Source organism: Ambystoma mexicanum, chromosome 5q, assembly GCF_040938575.1.
Source record: "Ambystoma mexicanum isolate Mex_15411 chromosome 5q, UKY_AmexF1_1, whole genome shotgun sequence".
Lineage (NCBI taxonomy): Eukaryota > Metazoa > Chordata > Amphibia > Caudata > Ambystomatidae > Ambystoma > Ambystoma mexicanum.
In genome coordinates, this window is record NC_090933.1 from 459327758 (window position 1) to 459346192 (window position 18435).

Sequence of the window (18435 nt, forward strand, 5' to 3'; positions counted from 1 at the left end):
AGCCCCCTCCTTTGGGGAATTCCTTCAAGGAGCAGTTTACAACACCTTCACACGTCCATTTCCTTGCCTGGTGGATCTGCCTTTGTTCATTCCTTGGCTGCAGACAAAAGTCTGGCATAACCCACACTTATCATATGGCAGTGAGTTTCTGCTGAGAGGGATGCCCTCCCCTTGGGTGGAAAAATCTGTTTTTCAACTTCTCGCAGGGTCAGCCAGCCTAATTTATTCTTAGTCTCTTGACTTAAAATCCAGCAGAAACAAACTTGTTGTATCAGATGACAGGTAAATTATTTTCTTAGCTTTAAACCTGTGGGATAAAAAACAACTGAGATATGTATTCTTTTCAGCAACAATACTTTTATGTTTGCTAATCTGGCTGACTTTTAGTTTAGATAACTTTGAAGTTTCATGTGGAGAGCTCATCTGACAGGGCTGTGTGCTGCACACAGATTTTTGACAGGAACTGTCATTCACAGGTAGCCCAGGGTACTGCACCCAGATCTTTGACAGGAACTGTCATTCACAGGCAATCCAGTTTTGCTGAAAAGTGTTTTGCTCTTTACATTTCAGGACTTTATACATTCAAAGTGCTTCCTTAGGTTAAATGAATTTCGGCACCAAACAAGATTTTGAGTGTTGAGACGTGTTGTGTACAGGCATTTTTGGAATTTTAGCAGCAAAGTAAATGTCATTTACAGGCGCATTTTGGAGTTTCACTGCAAAGTGCTGCTTCTCCTTCTGCACTTCATGTTTGCTTGTCATATAGCCCACTGGCACATTTACTGCAGTGTGTGCTCTTTTCCACCACACATGCACCATGAGTGGCAGTTTGTGCATCCATCTTTTTGTGTGTTGAAGAACGTGGTTTTGGAGGTTTTGGCGCGCACAAAGCTTTGCCGCCATTGTTGCTGTTTCTTGCACCATAAATAGCAGAGTGATGCCGCATAGTACAGCAGAGTGGGTCAATACATCCCACAAATCGCCCCTCACAACTTCATTTTCACTTCCAGTCAAGAGAGGGAGTCGGGCAATTGGGATGTTCTTTTCTGTCCATGTGGAGAGATTCAGTTGCTTCTCCCATCAGCGATTGAGGTGACACGCTCTCCTCGCCGGTTCGGGTTGGAATGGGATGATACTCTGGATTCCTTGGGTTCTTCCTCCAGGCCCCTGAGTGGTCCTCCTTGGTGATTCTTGGGATGATTCTTAGTTCAAATGCTAGAAAACAGAACATAGCATGGTTATGGACATTTTCCCACTACTGTGTCCAGACATCTTTGGGGGATGTCAGCAGTGGGAAAGACACCGGCATTCCTTAACAATTGGCCACATTCTCCATCTATTATCCAGTGATCATTTACTCCTTTTCTCAGGTGTGATCAATGAATATTTAATAATTTTTCTAGGTCTCCAGAATTTCCCCCTCTGGGTTTCCGGTAAGCCCTTCTATCTGCCGCAAAGTATGCCTGGGGTGGCAACTCTTTCGCTGGTTTATGTGGACCCACTTGTCTTCCCCTTCTGTCAAACTGCCCTTTGGGATGCAGATTCTGTAGGCGACTGGTGAGAGTGTGTCCACAATTTCAAAATGACCCCGCCAAATTGGGAGGAATTTGCACTCTTTGGCTTGGTTTCTTTGGAAATTGTACAAGTAGACCCGGTCTCCTACTTGATATTCCTTTTTAGTGGTCTTAAGGTACTAGTGGGTCTTCATACTGTCTGCAGATCTTCCTAGATTCTGCTGATCATACGCAAAAGCATGTTGAAGGTGTTTTCTCAGATTCTCAACATACTCAAGAATTGTGGAGGCATTTATCAAGGTCTGCTCTTGGGTTCTGTCAAGCAGATGCTGGGTAGCATCATCCTTAGTCCAGTCATCAGCTAAAATTGAGACATTTTTGTTGCAGAAGAAGGGGTAGATCTGATGGCCATCAGGACAAGGGGAAATTGAATGTCCCAACTTGGCCCAGAATCTGCCACAAACTTTTTTAATAGGCTCACAATGGTTTTATTGTACCTCTCAACTCTACCACTAGGAGACTTCCAGTAGGCAATGTGTAGTTTCCTTTTTACCCCAAGTATGTCCCACATCTCTGTCATCACTTAGCTAGTGAAGTAGCTACCTCAGTCTGACTCAATCCTTTGGGGTAGTCCAAAACGCGAGAATATTTGATTGATCATCAGGGTAGCTGCTGTTTCTGCCTTGCAATTTGAGGCTGGGAGACATTCCACCCATTTAGTAAACAAGCATGTTATGGTCAACATGTACTTGTTCGCCCTAGAGGAGCGAATCATAGGCCCGATAAAATCAACTTGCAAATCTGACCAAGGCAGTGTCATCCCCCTCTTTTGGAGGGGAGCATGGTGTGTGAGTGATGTTGGCTGACAATGTGCACACACAAGACACCCCTTCAAGTATTGGTTGAGGTCATGCCCCATGTGTGGCCAGTATGCAACCTCTCGCAAGATTTCTAATGTCATATGAAACCCCGAATGACCGGCTGTGGCCATATCATGGGCGTGACTTAGCATCAGGCTTCGGAATGAGGTAGGGACCACCCACTGGTCATGGCCAAGTATGCATCTCCTCACCAACAAACTGTCTTGGATTCAGAATTTGTTTGGACATTTCATCAACACTCTGAGGTCCTCTTTCCCAATGTAATCGGTATCCATCAGGGGAAAGTTCTGTGGGTCTTCAATGTGTTGATAAAACTTACCAATTATTGGGTCCCCTTTTTGAGCCGTAATCAAACCAGCATCTGGGGTCTCCTTACTCCATTGGGCAATTGAGAGTTGATTGTGAGCATTTGTCTGGGATCTAGTGATAGCAGTGACCTGGATTTCCCCCAACAGGGACTCAATCTCAAGTAGATCCCCTTGGATGGATCCGGTTTTGGCCAGCCGATCAGCTAGGTAATTTCCAGTTTTGTCTGGTCCCTCTACTTTAGAATGACCCTTAATCTTTTTCCAGTAGATGGTCATCCCATTCGAGGTGACCAGATCATCAATATTTTGTATTCTTTTTCCATGTTTTAGTGGTTTATTGTTAGCACATAGGATGCCTCTGGTTTTCCAATAAACCAGGTGCTCCACGAACCTGTTTCGTACATAATCTGAATCAGTGATTATGACCAGTTCGTGGAGTTGGTATTGGACAGCAGTGAGGATGGCTTGATGCACAGCCATCAGCTCTGCCACTTGACTACTCCGGGGATTGATTTTGTACCAAGCGGAGGGTTATGGGGCATCATTCACCCATGCATTCCCCACGCCAGCCACAAGTTCCTTTTCCCCGTTGTTGTCAACATGGTAGGAGCACCCATCCACATAGACAGTGGGCATTCCCTCACACTTGTCTTCTTCATAGACTTTGTGTGGGGATTTAAGGTATGCCGCCATGTTGTGCTTGATTTTAAGACTTTCGTCCTCGAGACAGTTTTCTCTGGCACAATCATGCAAGTCAGCCAGACCTTGTGCGAGGGGAATCTTCTTGTTTTGGCAATATCTGACCTCCACAGGAAAGCCTTCCATTGACAGAATCCAGGAAGTAATTTGGGAATTACTCACATTTCCAGCACAGATCCTGTCACTTTGGAGATATTGCATTGCAGAGGCAGGTGTGGAGTCTCCACTATGATGTGTTCCCCCTGGATAAATGGGCGGTAATTCTTCAATGCCCACACCGTTGCCAGGAGTGCCTTCTCACAGTCGTTGAATTTTTCCTCCACAGAGGATAAAGTCTTACTCTCATAGGAGATTACTTTATTGACCTTGTCATGTTTTTAGTATAATACCCCAGTCAAGCATGCATTTGAGAACCATGTCTCCAAGAAGAACTCCTTGTTTCTGACAGGGTAAGCTAGGCAAGGAACTTGTGAGAGGCTTCTTTTTAGTTGTCTTACTGCCTCGGCTGGTTCTGGACCCCACTCCCACTTGACTCCCCCTTCAACAGATGGATAAGAGGTCTTGTGATCTCTGCGTAGTCCTCAATGAACTTTCTGCTATAATTAGTCAGTCCAAGGAGGCTCCTTAGCTCCCGCAGAGTTGTGAGGTCTTTTAGATTCTGGAATGCTTCTACTTTCTTTTCCTGGTGACATAGACCCTCAGGAGTTATCTCATGCCCCAAGAAATTGACACGGGTCCTGCAACACCGTTCCTTTGGAAAGAGAGTTTTGCTCTGGCAGCCCTTAACTGTGTCAGAACATAACCTATCTCTGCTATGTGTTTCTCCACAGCTGAGCTTTTCATTAGAACATCTACATAGGCCAGGTTACCCCTTTCACACAAGTCGGGCATGGCCTTATGCAGAAAGATATTAAATTAATTACCGGAGTTGATGTATCCAAAAGGAGTCCATGTCCAAGTGTACTGCTGCCCCCCCGAAGGTAAAGGCCAGCTTGTATTGGTCATCACTACTGACAGGTACAGTCCAGTACCCATTGGTCAGGTCAATGGCAGTGTATACCTTTGACCCCTGGATCTGGCCCAGCCCTTGGTCAATGTAGGGAAGAGGCCATCGGGAAGTATGGACCTGTTTGTTGAGCTCCCTTAGGTTACCACAGAGTCTCCACTGGTCGTTTAGTTTCAAAATCCCCAGCACCGGATTATTGAAGGTGCTGTGGACTGGACGAATTATCCCAGGGGACTCAAGGTTCTTAATTATTTCTGTAAGGGACTCCATTGATGCGAGAGGCAAGCAATATTGCTTCACAAACACTAGAGTCATGCCAGGGTCAGTGGGAATTGTTGTGTGGATTTTGGTGCGACCACAGTCATATGAGTCCACCGCAAAGAGATCTTGAAAATCTAAGAATACTTGTTTCAATTTTTGCTTTTGCTCCAGAGTCTCACAGGCATCGGCTAGGTTGACTCTCTCTTCAACTATCATCCTGAAACCCAGAAAGACTTCTGGTTTGGCTATCTCAGCGGCCTCCTCCAGCTGGGTGGAGAAGTCCCTGGTTAAAGTACTGACTTGGACTGATGGCTTCAGGTGGGGAAGACAGCCCTGGTGGACTTGAAAGATCACCTCATCCTTCTTGAAGTCACAGGTCACCTCTTCCTTACCATAGGGCAGGAAGAGTACACCACGAAATTGCCCCCATGCCGGGTGAAGATCCTGTCTGGTGTTGTGTTATTGTCACTATCACTGTCAAAACAGTAATTGGGGATTGGTCCTACCAGTTTGTTACCTAAATCTATGGAAAGATGTTGGTCATCAACCGCCATTCCAATAATGGTGCCTGCGCCCAGAGTGATACTCCTAAGGTTGCTGTTATCCACCTCTATTGGAATGGTGTTGTGTTCTGTATTGACTAGTGGTGTTGGGTTTATCCCCAACCCTTGCTGTTGGAAATGGGCATTGAGGTGAACATATGTGTCAGGATTTTGTCGTTTGTCCTCTTTTTATTTTTACTTTAAGTGAGAATTGTCGGGTCCTTTCTGGGTCATCAAAGTCCATGGGATTACTCACTAATTGGGACCAGGCTTTGAAGGTTATTAGGTCCAAACTAATTGCAAAGCGATTGAGAATGTCACTGCCTAAATAAAATGCAGCAGGGACATCTTGCACGACCCAACAATTATGGACTATGCTCTTGTTGCCTATGGAAAGTTTGAGCACACACCTGCTAGGCAGGAGATGTTTGGAATTGGATGTTTCCAAGTCCATTTCTCATTTGTTTTAACAATTTAAATGTGGGAATGGCTGGATCTTTTAGGAGTTTTCGTAACATGGCTTCGCTGATGAAGCTCTTACCGTTGTTCACACACACTCGGGCTAGAACAGAGTCCTTCCCCGTATTTAACTGAATACGGATGAACAACTGTTCTCCAATTTTCTGAATGTCAGCAAGCTTTGAGCTGGTTTCACATCATTTCGGACTATAGAAGTGGGATTTTCTGATTGTGAATTTGTATAGAATTTCAGAGTGGTCGCTTCCATTGTGGAATGCCACTTAAGACTGCAAGGAAGGTTGATTTTCAGAAATAGAGAGGACTTCCCATCACTAGTTTGTTGTCCTACTGCAATTACTGTCATGTCAGGGATCTGGTGGTTTTAGAAATGGAATTCAATTTGGTCAGGTTTTTGTTCAACCATGTGGCATGTGCCATTTAAACTAACATGGTGGACACTATGTTTTAATTTTATCGGTCGGTTAGCCTGGGTCCAGAGGACCTTGTTTACACAATCTATGAGGGGGGACAATCTAGGCAGGATGTCATTCCCTAGTAAACATGGTGTGCCCTCTGTGACCGTGTGCTTTACCTTGTGTCGTCCAATTTTAATGTCTAAATCCACAGTCCCCTCGACAGGAATTTCCTTCCCATCGAAGTTCTGAAGTTGCCCAGGAAGAGGAGTGAGAGGGATTTGGTAATTCTCCCCGCTTCCTGAATTCAGCTGATCAAAGGCTCTTTTTGACAGAAGGGTGGCTTGGGATCCAGTGTCCACCAGTGCCAAAAATGTGCATTGCCCTGTATTTGGACCGGGGCATAAAATCTTCATTCCTTTTCCTCAAGGACGCAAAGATAATGCGCATTTTGGGCCGATTGGTGGGTTAATTTCTTTGCTCTGGATTCTGACAGAGGGGTAATCTGGGCAAGATTTTGTTTGGGATCTTCGGAACCTGTAAGAAAAAGGTTACAGTTGGATATGGGGGGAGTTTTGGGCTCCACTGGTTCTGATTCTGGGCTGCCCCCGACCCTCTTTTTGGAGGCAGTCAACAGAATTTGTTTGGGCAAGGTTATTTTCTGGTTTGTCATTCTGGGCTCAATGATGGGTGGTTTCAACTCGGTCCCCACATTTACCCAGTCTTGATCAGGATCTCTCGGGAATCAATTTTCTTTGGGAGGAGTTCCCCCATCCCTGAAGGAGAAGATCCTTTTCCCAGAATCCTATGATACCCCTCTCCTTCAAATTGGAAGATTCTAACCTCCTCCACAAAATGGGTCTTTTTAGGCCCTTTATTTCTCCTACCCGCCCTCTGTTCCTTATGTTGCAGACTTCCGGGGGTAGGAAATTATGTTTCCGGTTACTGGGTTTCCAGGGGCTCTTCACAAGTTGGGAAGGAAGCTTCCTCTAAGGCTTTACACCCCCTTGCCCCTGTGCCGCCTCCCTGAGAACTGGTGGGTTGTCGGGGTTCTCTTCCTTTCATTGCTCTGGAGTACCAGACCCTTGACTTGAGGGGTTCTGAGTTGCCATGTTCATCTGAGGGTCCTGCTGAGCCCTCAACATGCGACCAAGATCCTGTGCCAAGTTCTGGACCTGGCGCTCCAGTTGGGACACCCGCTCTGGCTGGTACGGGGCTCTTTGGTCTACCTTAGGTTGATCAGGGGAAAGGTAACTGTCCCTTCTGCCATAATACCACCCTTGGCCTCCCCTCTCCCGGATTGGGCTGTCTGGGCTCATGAAAGTGGGGAAAGAAAGAAGGGTTGTTTTGGGGGTTGAGGTTTGGCAGGTATTGGGGAAAGAAACTCAACCCGGCATTTGGTTGTTTACTGCCCTTCTGGGGAAAGTTAGGAGGGAAGATTCCTGGGTTGGCAGCTGCCGGGTTGGATTCTCCCCCCCTTGGGTTGGGTGAGTCCACACATAGCCCAGGATGGGTCTGCTGCCCTTGTAACGGGAGCTGACATAGTCAGCGGAGTTAGGGGTCCCATCTGTGGGGTTACCTCCCTGACTACCTGTTTGGGATTGGCCCGAGGGCCTTCTCTGTCTTTGGTTTTTCAGGTCTTTGGTTAGGAGGATTTTGCACAAGAATATTTTTAGGCCCGCCATCTCCAGATCGAAAATGGGGGCAACCTTCATCTCCAACACCTTAGCAGCAGCAGGGGTGTTGGTTGGTTTTGGGCTTTTATTGACACTTATTTTCTACCGGTTTCTGCACTTCATAAATGCAAGTTGGTTGTTCAATGACCCAGTCTAGTGACCTCTTCTCATGAAAGTCCCTCACCAGCTGGGTCATTATATATTTAGGGAGTGCATGAAATAATGTATTGATGAACTCCCTACTGTCTGGGTGCACCCTCCTGGTGGTCTGCGCAAAGGCATGTTTCAGCTCTTGCACAAATTCTTGTGGGGCCTGGTCTTCCCCACATTGTAGATTGTAGGCGGCCTTGCAGGACTCTTGAGGGTTTCTATGTATTGAGAAATGCTTTAAGATGGCCCTGCTGTAGGTGGGCCATCTTCAGTGGTTCTGATCCTCCAGCCCTGCAAAGAAGCTGGAGTATTCAGGGGAAAATGTCCACTTGACATATTGAATGCAACTTTGGCTATCCTTCAGGTGGAAAGCATCCATCATTTGCTCATACAACTCGAGGTGCTCCCAAACTGAATACTTGGCATTTTCATGATAGGGTGTTATGACGCTCCTAATGGTCTTGATTTGCTTCAGGGGATCTTTCAGTAGGGCCCTCTTAATTTTGTTGGCTTCTTTAGTTTTGGTCACCCTTGTCCACTCATCCTCTGACTCAGAGGCACTGCTACAGGAGTTGGCTATCTGATCCTCTAGGCTCTCCCTGCTTCTGTGGGCTTGGGGATGGCTTTCAGAATGTGGGGGCCTAGTCTCTTGAGACCTGGGGCACTCAGAAGAGTTTTCTGGCTCTCCCTTGCTCCCAGGATTGGCTGAGCAACCCCCCCCTCCACTGCCCTAGCTGGGAAGAGGTTTTTAAAATGCTCTTTGTGGGGCTAGTTTCATGGAATTCCCCGCCAAATTTGACCGACTGATCCCTTGGTAGGTGCTGTTTTTGAGGATCCAGTTCTCTGATTCTCCCCTCACTGGAGTCTTCCTGATCAGAGAGGCAAGCTGGATTCCTAATCTTTGGGAATCTGTACATAGATGCCCATCCATCCATTTCTGGGAGGTGTTGATCTGTCAGTCCCCTATTTCCCATTGTGCTGAAGTCTACCATCCCTGTGCCCCTTGGTTCATATGGGACAGTGGAAATGAGGGTGGCAGAGTCCATGGAACTGAAGGTATAAAAGTCCCTGATGACAGGGGTCCTGAGGTTATGCTCAGGGGTTTCTCTTTCCCCTCTTACCTCATCTCTTTCAGCCTCCATTCCCTGATGACATGCCAAAATCTGCCCCGTTTGCTCTTCTATTAAGGCCTTACTGGCCTTTATGATGTGTTCTTGCATGGCTCTCTGTTTGTGGAGCCTGTCATTCTTTTCACAGAGAGCTTCATTGTCTCTCTGTGCTTCCTGCCTAGATTGGAAATACTGGTCTAATTTTTTCTGAAGGAGACTCACCTCCTGAGTTTGGTCCTTATTGAACTGTGTGTTCTTTGCCAGAGCATCCTGCAACCGCCTGGTGTGCTCTAGTAGCTTTTCATAATCAGGTTTAATTTCACTAAACTCCTGAAGGGCCAGCTTTCTTTCCTCCAAATTAGTCTTTAATTGGGTGACTTTGTGGCCTAAGGCGTCCCTCTCCTGACTTAGAGTGCCCCTCTGCTCAGCCAGGTCATCCCTGTGTTTTTTAAATGCAGTAGATTTCTGGCACTCCACATCAAATTCCTCTTGAGAGTGGATGTGTTTAATAATTAATTTATTATTTTCCTCTTTATTATGCCAAACTGCACTTGTCGAGGTGAAATGGTTTTTAATGTGTGCCCGTGTTTTTATAAGTAGGGCAAACGTTGCCTTAGTGCTAATACTGTGCAAACTTTGCGCTTGCACCGGGGCAAACTTTATGTAATCTAGCCCCAGATAGGAAGAAACAGGGGTTGACTGGGAACCAGAATAGGCCCTGCCCATATTGACATTTGAGGAGGGACACAGAGTCTGTAGGTGGTGTTTGGTTATGTGCCACCCATTCACTGCCCATGGCCATGCTAATCCCTAAGGACATTTCCACCCATTCCTGCCTCTGCCTGCCCAAAACAGGTCGTCATGTGAACTCTTTGAGCTCACTTTAATCAAGTCCTTCCATCAGACTTTACATTCAAAGTGCCTGCCAGTGTTTGTTCAAAGCAGTCTTCAGAGAGTTAATGATTTAAATGGAGATGTAAACACCCTGGCTTAACAGGCCTGCCTTCAGCCACTCGATTTATAAGCACTCTGCATGTCCATGTTTAAAACAAGCATTGGCAAAGCCAGTATTATTGCATTGTGCATACATTTTAAGCTTTTGCCAAGCGCTGCTATATACCATGCGGGAAAATGGCAGCATCTCATAAATGTAGTGTAATAAGGCATAACGGTTTATGTTTAAGTAAGGCTATATAGCACACCTTGCAACAAATCTGTTATTTGGCACTCACATCTTGAGGTGACAATAGAGGGTGTGTATGTAATTTATGGGGCTTGCACTAGTAGCTTTGGGTGCCCTGCAGCAACATTCAGATGAATGGTAAACTGTCATTTCAAAACAGTGGGGTGTTATGTTATGTCATGTTATTGGGGCTTGCTATAGTATAGGGTTTGACATTTACATGCCATTTTCTGTGGAAAATTCAGAGCATGTTTATTTAATTTTAAAGAGGAGACAAGTCACTCTAGGACTAAAGCCTGGAATGAGAGCATGTGGAGCTGAGCACCCCAACACAGAATCGTGCTGGGTTGCACTAGCTTGTTATTATTTATTTTATTTTATTTATTGGACATTTGTATGGTGCCTATACACAAGTGTTTCAAGGCGCCACAAACCCATTTGTCATTTTTAAAAGTGCATTTCTGTTTTCCATTCTTGCGACTACTTCGCAAAGACGCCTCTTACTAAAACTTCTAGAACTTCTATAACTCCCTCCGTTTTTATGATATAAACGGAATTTCAATTCCTACTTGTACCTAACATCCATAGTTATTATCTCATTATAAATCATGCAAGGAAACGTTTGCCGCGGTTTTAAAATTTGAAAGGTTTTACACGTGTGAAATAACTTTAAATTGTTTCTAACTTGGACTTTGAGATGTCAAATGATTTCTTAGGACGAAATCATTTTTGTGAGTGTGTGCAACTGTTCAAAGTGGCTCCCATAGGAATTTACAACTATTTAAGTATTTTTGACCATATTTGGTGTTTTTGCCCAGTCAATTCTAAAACAATTTTAAAGCCAATCTGACAGCTGAAAAGTCAATTCCATTTTTCTCTTGTGTTTGAAGGGGGAAGGTGGGATGAATATTCTGTTTGATTTTTGCTATTCTTGAATACCTGCTCTCTCCTCACATCTATTTAATTGCCTATTGGGGGGTTGAGGGGTGTTGCAGGTGGAACCTCTAACCATAGTGCCATCCGTCCAAACCAACACAAAAGTATTCTTTTATTTATTTGCATTTTTTTTTAAAGCGCTCACACAGCCCGGTGGCATTGAGGTGCTGTTACAGGAATATGTCTTAGTTGCGTATTTATAACGCACTTAATACCCAGAGATTTCTAAGTGCGGACCCGGGATCGAACCTGTGTCGCTTTGTGTCATCTTGTTTCCAAGGTGAGCACGTTGCCGCTGAGCTATCCTCTGTGCTGCATATGTTTTTGGTGCTCATTATTTGACTCCTAGTGTATTAAAAGATATTATTCTGCATTCTGTCACCCCATTGGTGATTGTTGTTTATCTATTAAAATATACTGTGATTAAATCTTCAATACACAAATAAATATTTACCTTTGCAAAACAGCTTGATTCCTGGTTCAGTGTGACACGCGGAGGGCTAGGGGGGTCTCAGGAGAAGGGTGTGATATGAAAGGTATATTGTTATAAGGTATATTGTTCAGAATATTGAACTTATAGACAAAAATAAATAAGGGTTTAAATTGCGTACTACTTGCTGGGCGACACTTGGGTGTGTGCTAGATTGAAATCACTTACAGGGAGAAGCAATATGTTGCAAGTGAAACTCCAAAATGCGCCTGTAAATGACATTTACTTTGCTGCTAAAATTCCAAAAATGCCTGTACACAACACTTCTCAAGACTCAAAATCTTGTTTGGCGCTGAAATTCATTTAATCTAAGGAAGCACTGCGAATGTATAAAGTCCTGAAAAGTAAAGAGCAAAACATTTTTCAGCAAAACTGGATTGTCTGTGAATGAGAGTTCCTGTAAAAAATCTGGGTGCAGTACCCTGGGCTACCTGTAAATGACAGTTCCTTTCAAAATCTATGTGCAGCACGCTGGGATACCTGTGAATGACAGCCCTGTCAGATGAGTTCTCCTGATGAAACTTCAAAGTTATCTAAACTAGAAGTCTGCCAGATTAGCAAACATAAAAGGATTGTTGCTGAAAAGAATACAGATCTCAGTTGTTTTGATCCCACAGGTTTAAAGCTAAGAAAATGATTTACGTATGTCATCTGATACAAGTTTGTTTCTGCTGGATTTGAAATCAAGAAACTAAGAATACATTAGGCTGGCTGGCCCCACCAGAAGTTGAAAAACGGGTTTTTCCACCCATGGGGAGGGCATCCCTCTCAACAGAAACTCACTGCCATATGATATGTGTGGGTTAGGCCAGACTTTAGTCTACAGCCAAGGAATGAACAAAGGCAGATCCTCCAGGCCAAGAAATGGACGTTTGAAGGGGTCGTAAACTGCTCCTTGAAGGAATCCCCCAAAGGAGGGGGCTGCTCCTTGACTCCAGGGAGAGACACAAGGTGGACCATTTGCTGCTAAGAATAAATAATGAACAATTTTTAGAGACTCATAGCTTGTTATTCAAAGTGGTGAAAAATATAAAAAGGACAGATTTGTTAGTCTAATTTTTGGCTTTACATTTCAAGAGGCGGTGGAACTGTGTAACATATTCTGGACAGGAATGGCAATTGATGTGGTTTTATGTGAACTGTATTAATGTTAGAATTGTCCAACTTTACACAAACATCCCTAGGGAAAACACACACATTTGTGGAAATTTGCAGAAAGTTTGGAAAATGTGTTCATGGCGAAATGGACAAAATTCTGCTGAAAGGTGAAACAAGGTCTCACAGCTGCGGGATCTTGATGAACAGATAATACATACAATATGGAATCTTTGTGTGTGATTGTTGTAGAGGTTACCAATGCATAAATATGTATTTAGGACAAATTCGATTTTGATACTAGTGGTTAGGGGAGGTTTCTAAGGACTATAAAAGCCAAACCATAAATGTGACATCATCCATCCTTGATCCAACCACTCAATGTAAGGCGGAGATGAGGTCCGGATCCAATCCCAGTTCACAGGGGCAAGCTTAGTTAAACCGGCCCATATTTTTGTGATGCCATTTGAAACAATAAATAGAGACAGCTGACAACACACAGGGACTGACTCATTCACTCACTGACTCTTCTGATTCCAGTGAAGCACTTTGTTCCAGCATTCAACATCCAGCCTTTAACATACTTCCAGATGCCAAGAATCTTACCAAGCAGTAGCTGATCCATTTTCAGCAAGGCCTCAATCCTCAAACTTATTCTCGCAACCAAGTGGAGTGCTGTGGTGTGGGAAAGCATTCTGAACTAGCATCCTGAAACTATCTGGCTTGCTACCATAAGGCTTGCCTGATGAACTTGCTACTGATTTGAAATACCCAGAAACAAGAAGGGCAGATCCTGTGCAGTACATAGACCACCCTAGCTGATCCAGTCCTGCACCTGAAGTGCTCTCTTTCCTTGATAGACCCAATCCATTGACCAGAACCGTGACTGTCCAAAAATCTTAAATCCCTGTGGATTGTGAGTGTTAATAGGATGCTAGAGAACTTTTGTATACCTTGCTTATCTTGTTCCACTATAATCGCTGAACTATCCCTACTTGCATAACCTGTAACAGTGTCCAAATCTTTAGTGCTATCTTCTTCTGTCTAGTTGCTAAAGGCCCATTTTCATAGCCATCTTTATTGTGTCACTCTTTGAGTCTTTGGACTGGTGCCGCCGGAGAAGGTGATGGGGATCTGTTACTGAAGTCATGAATCAGTCTCAGAGCTTACTGTGTCCCAACTTGGTTGCCTACCCAAACGCTCTAGCCTTGAGTAAAAGCATAAGCCATATGTTCCGATTCTAAACTGAAGTCTTGTCCAAATTCGTGTCTTTATTTTCGAAAAACACCTCTCACTAAAATCTCCATAACTCCCTCAATTTTAAGATATAAGCAAAATTTCAACTCCCACTTGTACCTCACATCCTTAGCTATCTCTGCAACTGCAGTGCGAAACAGTGAAATTGACCCGTTATATCAAAAACCGCATAATGAAAAGTTTGTCGCGAGTTGACATTTTGAAAAGTTTTACACGTGTGATTTAGCTTTAAATTATTTCCCACTTTGACTTTGAGATTCCAATTGTTTTCTTTTGATTAAATCATTGATTGTGATTATTTGCATCTGTTCAAAGTGACTCCTGTAGAAATGTATAATAATTTTAAGCATTTTTGACCACATTTGGTGTTTTTGCTCAGCCAATTTCAAAGCCATACTGACAGTTGAAAAGTCAATAACATTTTTCTCTTGTGTTTAAAGGGGGAAGGTGGCAGTGATATTCAGTTTGATCTGTGTTATTCCTGAGTACCTGCTCTCGCCTCACATATATTTAAATTGCCTATTGGTGGGTTGAGGGGTGTAACAGGGGGAACTCCTAACCATAGTGCTATCTGTTCCAAACCAACCCAAAAGTATTCTTTTCTGTGCTACATTTGTTTTTGTGTTCATCAGTTGATTCCCAGTGCATTCAAGATATTCAATGTTCTGTCACCCCATTGGTGATTGTTGTTACCTATTAAAATATATTGTGATTTAATTTCTAAATGCATAAATAAATATTTACCTTTGCAAACTAGCCTGATTCCTGCTTCAGTGTGACCGGGGGTGTCATAGGAGAACGGTGTGATATGAGTGGTATATCATTCAGAATATTGAACTTATAGATAAGAATAAATAAGGGTTTCATTTGCGCACTACATGCTGGGCGAGACTTGGGTGTCTGACAGATTGAAATCACTTATAGCTTGGGGGCTCGGGTCCGGGATCTTGAATTTGACTTACCACTCGTGACAGTCTAACACAGCGTGCTAGCCTGCAGGGTCAATACACCTTGTTGGGTTGCCATACTGTGTTGCACTGTACAAGCACCCCTCAAAAGAAATACTCAAAAGAATTGGGCCCTTTTGAAAAAGTAAAATAACCCTCAGATAAGTCAGAAGGAAATTAATATTTCCGCAATGGCGAGCCCAATGGAAATTAATATTGCTAGGGAACACATCCTGCACAAATTGTTTGTCAGGGGTGAATGACCAGAACAGGACAAACAGGTATGGCTGCAGGGAATAAAACAACAAATCACTGAAAATGACCTTGATACCTGGCAGGACAAGGTCCCATTACATCAAGTGCGTATTGAGCTGTACATGGCCCCAAAAATAAAAGAGGAGCAGTGTAAAATTGCCAAAATAGCAGCCTACCTGTACCTCCACATAGGAGTCATACAGGAAAAGCATGCAGATAATATAGATTTGACAAAGAGGCAAGGGGAAGCCCTGCAGAAAATCCAGAGCAATCTGGACTCTGCAGAGCAAAGGCTCCAGGATAGCAAAGAATCAGACACAGAGGCTAGGCAGTATATCACCAAACTCCAAGAATATCTGGCTCTCTTGCAGCAAATTAATGTAGAACAAGATCTCAAATTACAGATACTGCAAGAGGAGTATCAGGAAAGAGTTGACTCGCTACAACAGAGTCAACAGAAATTGGAGAACCAATTGAATTATAATAGAGTCCGTGCAGAACAGATACCCACCTTACAAAACCGCCTAGAATCATTGAAAGAGGAAAATAATAAATTAATTATTAAACACATCCACTCTCAAGAGGAATTTGATGAGGAGTGCCAGAAATCTACTGTATTTAAAAAACAGAGGGATGACCTGGCTGAGCAGAGGTGCACTCTAAGTCAGGAGAGGGACGCCTTATGCCAGGAAGTCACCCAATTAAAGACTCATTTGGAGGAAAGAAAGCTGGCCCTTTGGGAGTTTAGTGAAATTAAAACTGATTATGAAAAGCTACTAGAGCACACCAGGTGGGTGCAGGATGCTCTGGCAAAGAACACACAGTCCGATAAGGACCAAACTCAGGAGGTGAGTCTCCTTCAGAAAAAAATGGCCCAGTATTTCCAATCTAGGCAAGAAGCACAGAGAGAAAATGAAGCTCTCTGTGAAAAGAATGACAGGCTCCACAAACAGATAGCCATGCAAGAACAAATCATAAAGACCAGTAAGGCCTTAATAGAAGAGCAAACGGGGCAGATTCTGGCATGTCATCAGGGAATAGAGGCTGAAAGAGGTAAGATGGGAAAGAGAAACCCCTGAGCATAACCTCAGGACCCCTGTCATCAGGGACTTTTATACCTTCAGTTCCATGGACTTTGCCACCCTCATGTACACTGGCCCATATGAACCAAGGGACACAGGGATGGTAGACTTCAGCACAATGGGAAATAGGGGGCTGACAGATCAACACCTCCCAAAATGGATGGGTGGGCATCTATGTACATATTCCCAAAGATTAGGAATCCAGCCAGCCTCTCTGATCAGGAAGACTCCAGTGAGGGGAGAATCGGAGAACTGGATCCTCAAAAACATCACCTACCAAGGGATCAGTCGGTCAAATTTGGTGGGGAATTCCATGAAACTAGCCACAAAGAGCATCTTAAAAACCTCTTCCCAGCTAGGGCAGTGGAGGGGGGGGGGTTGCTCAGCCAATCCTGGGAGCAAGGGAGAGCCAGAAGACTCTTCTGAGTGTCCCAGGTCTCAAGAGACTAGGCCCCCACATTCTGCAAGCCATCCCCAAGCCCACAGAATCAGGGAGAGCCTAGAGGATCAGATAGCCACCTCCTGTAGCAGTGCCTCTGAGTCAGAGGATGAGTGGACAAGGGTGACCAAAACTAAAGAGGCCAACAAAATTAAGAGGGCCCTACTGAAAGATCCCCTGAAGCAAATCAAGACCATTAGGAGCGCCATAACACCCGATCATAAAAATGCCAAGTATTCAGTTTGGGAGCACCTCAAATTGCCCTAGTGCTAAAAAGATCCATTTTGATGCATGTTTACATCAGGGCAAGGTTTGCAACAGGGTAAATACCATTCTGTATTAGTACTAGGGCAAACTTTGCCCTGGTGCAAAAATGTAGTGAAAATGCTTCTTTTTTGCACTAGGGCAATGCTTTCTCTGGTGCTTTTAATATGCCAAACTGCACTTGTTGAGGTGCAATGCTTTTTTAATGTGTCCCAGTGTTTTTTAATGTGTCCCAGTAAAAAATAGAGCAAACTTTGCCTAGTGCTAATACCGTGCAAACTTTGCACTTGCACCAGTGCAAAGTTTCTGTAATCTGGCTACTGTACTCCAATGCAATAGTTTCAGTTTATAGATGTTGAAAGCGACACCTAATAGCCCAAACTATAAAAGAAGTGTGTGCCTCACCTTTACAAGAGATGTTATTCGTGTGTTTCAGGAGGTCAACTTGCTCCAGCATAATTTTCTTTACATCTTGACTCTACAGCTTCCTAACAGCAAGTCTAGCTCTGATGCTTTCACTTCAGGTATCCAGTTATTAGATGAGCCTAATTCATAGTTGGACATCCGGCTGTGTTGATGTGGTGCAACTTTGAAGAAAAAGATATTTCTGGAACACGAAATCTTTAGTCACAAGTCGATTGCAGTTTCCTCGGGGAGCCGAGTGGAGGCTGGGGAAGAGAGCACACACTGCCATTATTCAAAATTTGCGTGCACACTGAGCGGCTTGAAAGTGCTCTGAAGAAGAAGCTTTAAGGAGACACGTGCTGCATGTGTTTCCATAATCGAAGGTCTTCCTGGGCTAGAAGGATGTAAACTACATCCTAACGCTTGTAGGCTGCATTAGCTAATCAAATTCCTTGATTCGGTCAGCATTTACTGGTGGCAGTTAGAATAGATTAGCTGACAGCATCGAAAGAATGTCGATTACTGTGTGAAATGTCTTACTGAGGAAAAATACGCATAGTAATGGTCCGAATCGCTGCCCTGGCTTCGGAATTTCCCGTTAAACGGTAAGGCCAGACACAGACATGCTTTAATATGCCCTGCACAGATCTTATTATCCCATCCCTGGGGAGTTTCAATCAGCGGTCGGAAGTCAGTCAAAGAGGGGTTATTTTTCTTTCTCCAAATAGGATCTAAGTCGGCAACAGCATAGAAAAGCACAAGAAAACAAAACATGTATTGTATTAAAAAAGGCTGTGGAGCCAAGAGCCAGCCACATCTCATTGAAACAAACCACCTTGGGCAGCATTATTTGGTTGAGAAGGAAAGTTGGAGAATAATTGCGGATGGTGTCTGCCCACGCGGTGGGTGCAGGCGAAGGCAAAGCTAACGGAAAGGTGCCAGTCTCCTCTTGGCACTTTGCTTCTGAGTCTTTTCGTAAAGCACATATGCTCGCCTCAAGGATGCGACAGCGGATGTGCCAAAAAAAATTACATTTCCGAGTGCGGTTTAAACTCTGAAGATAA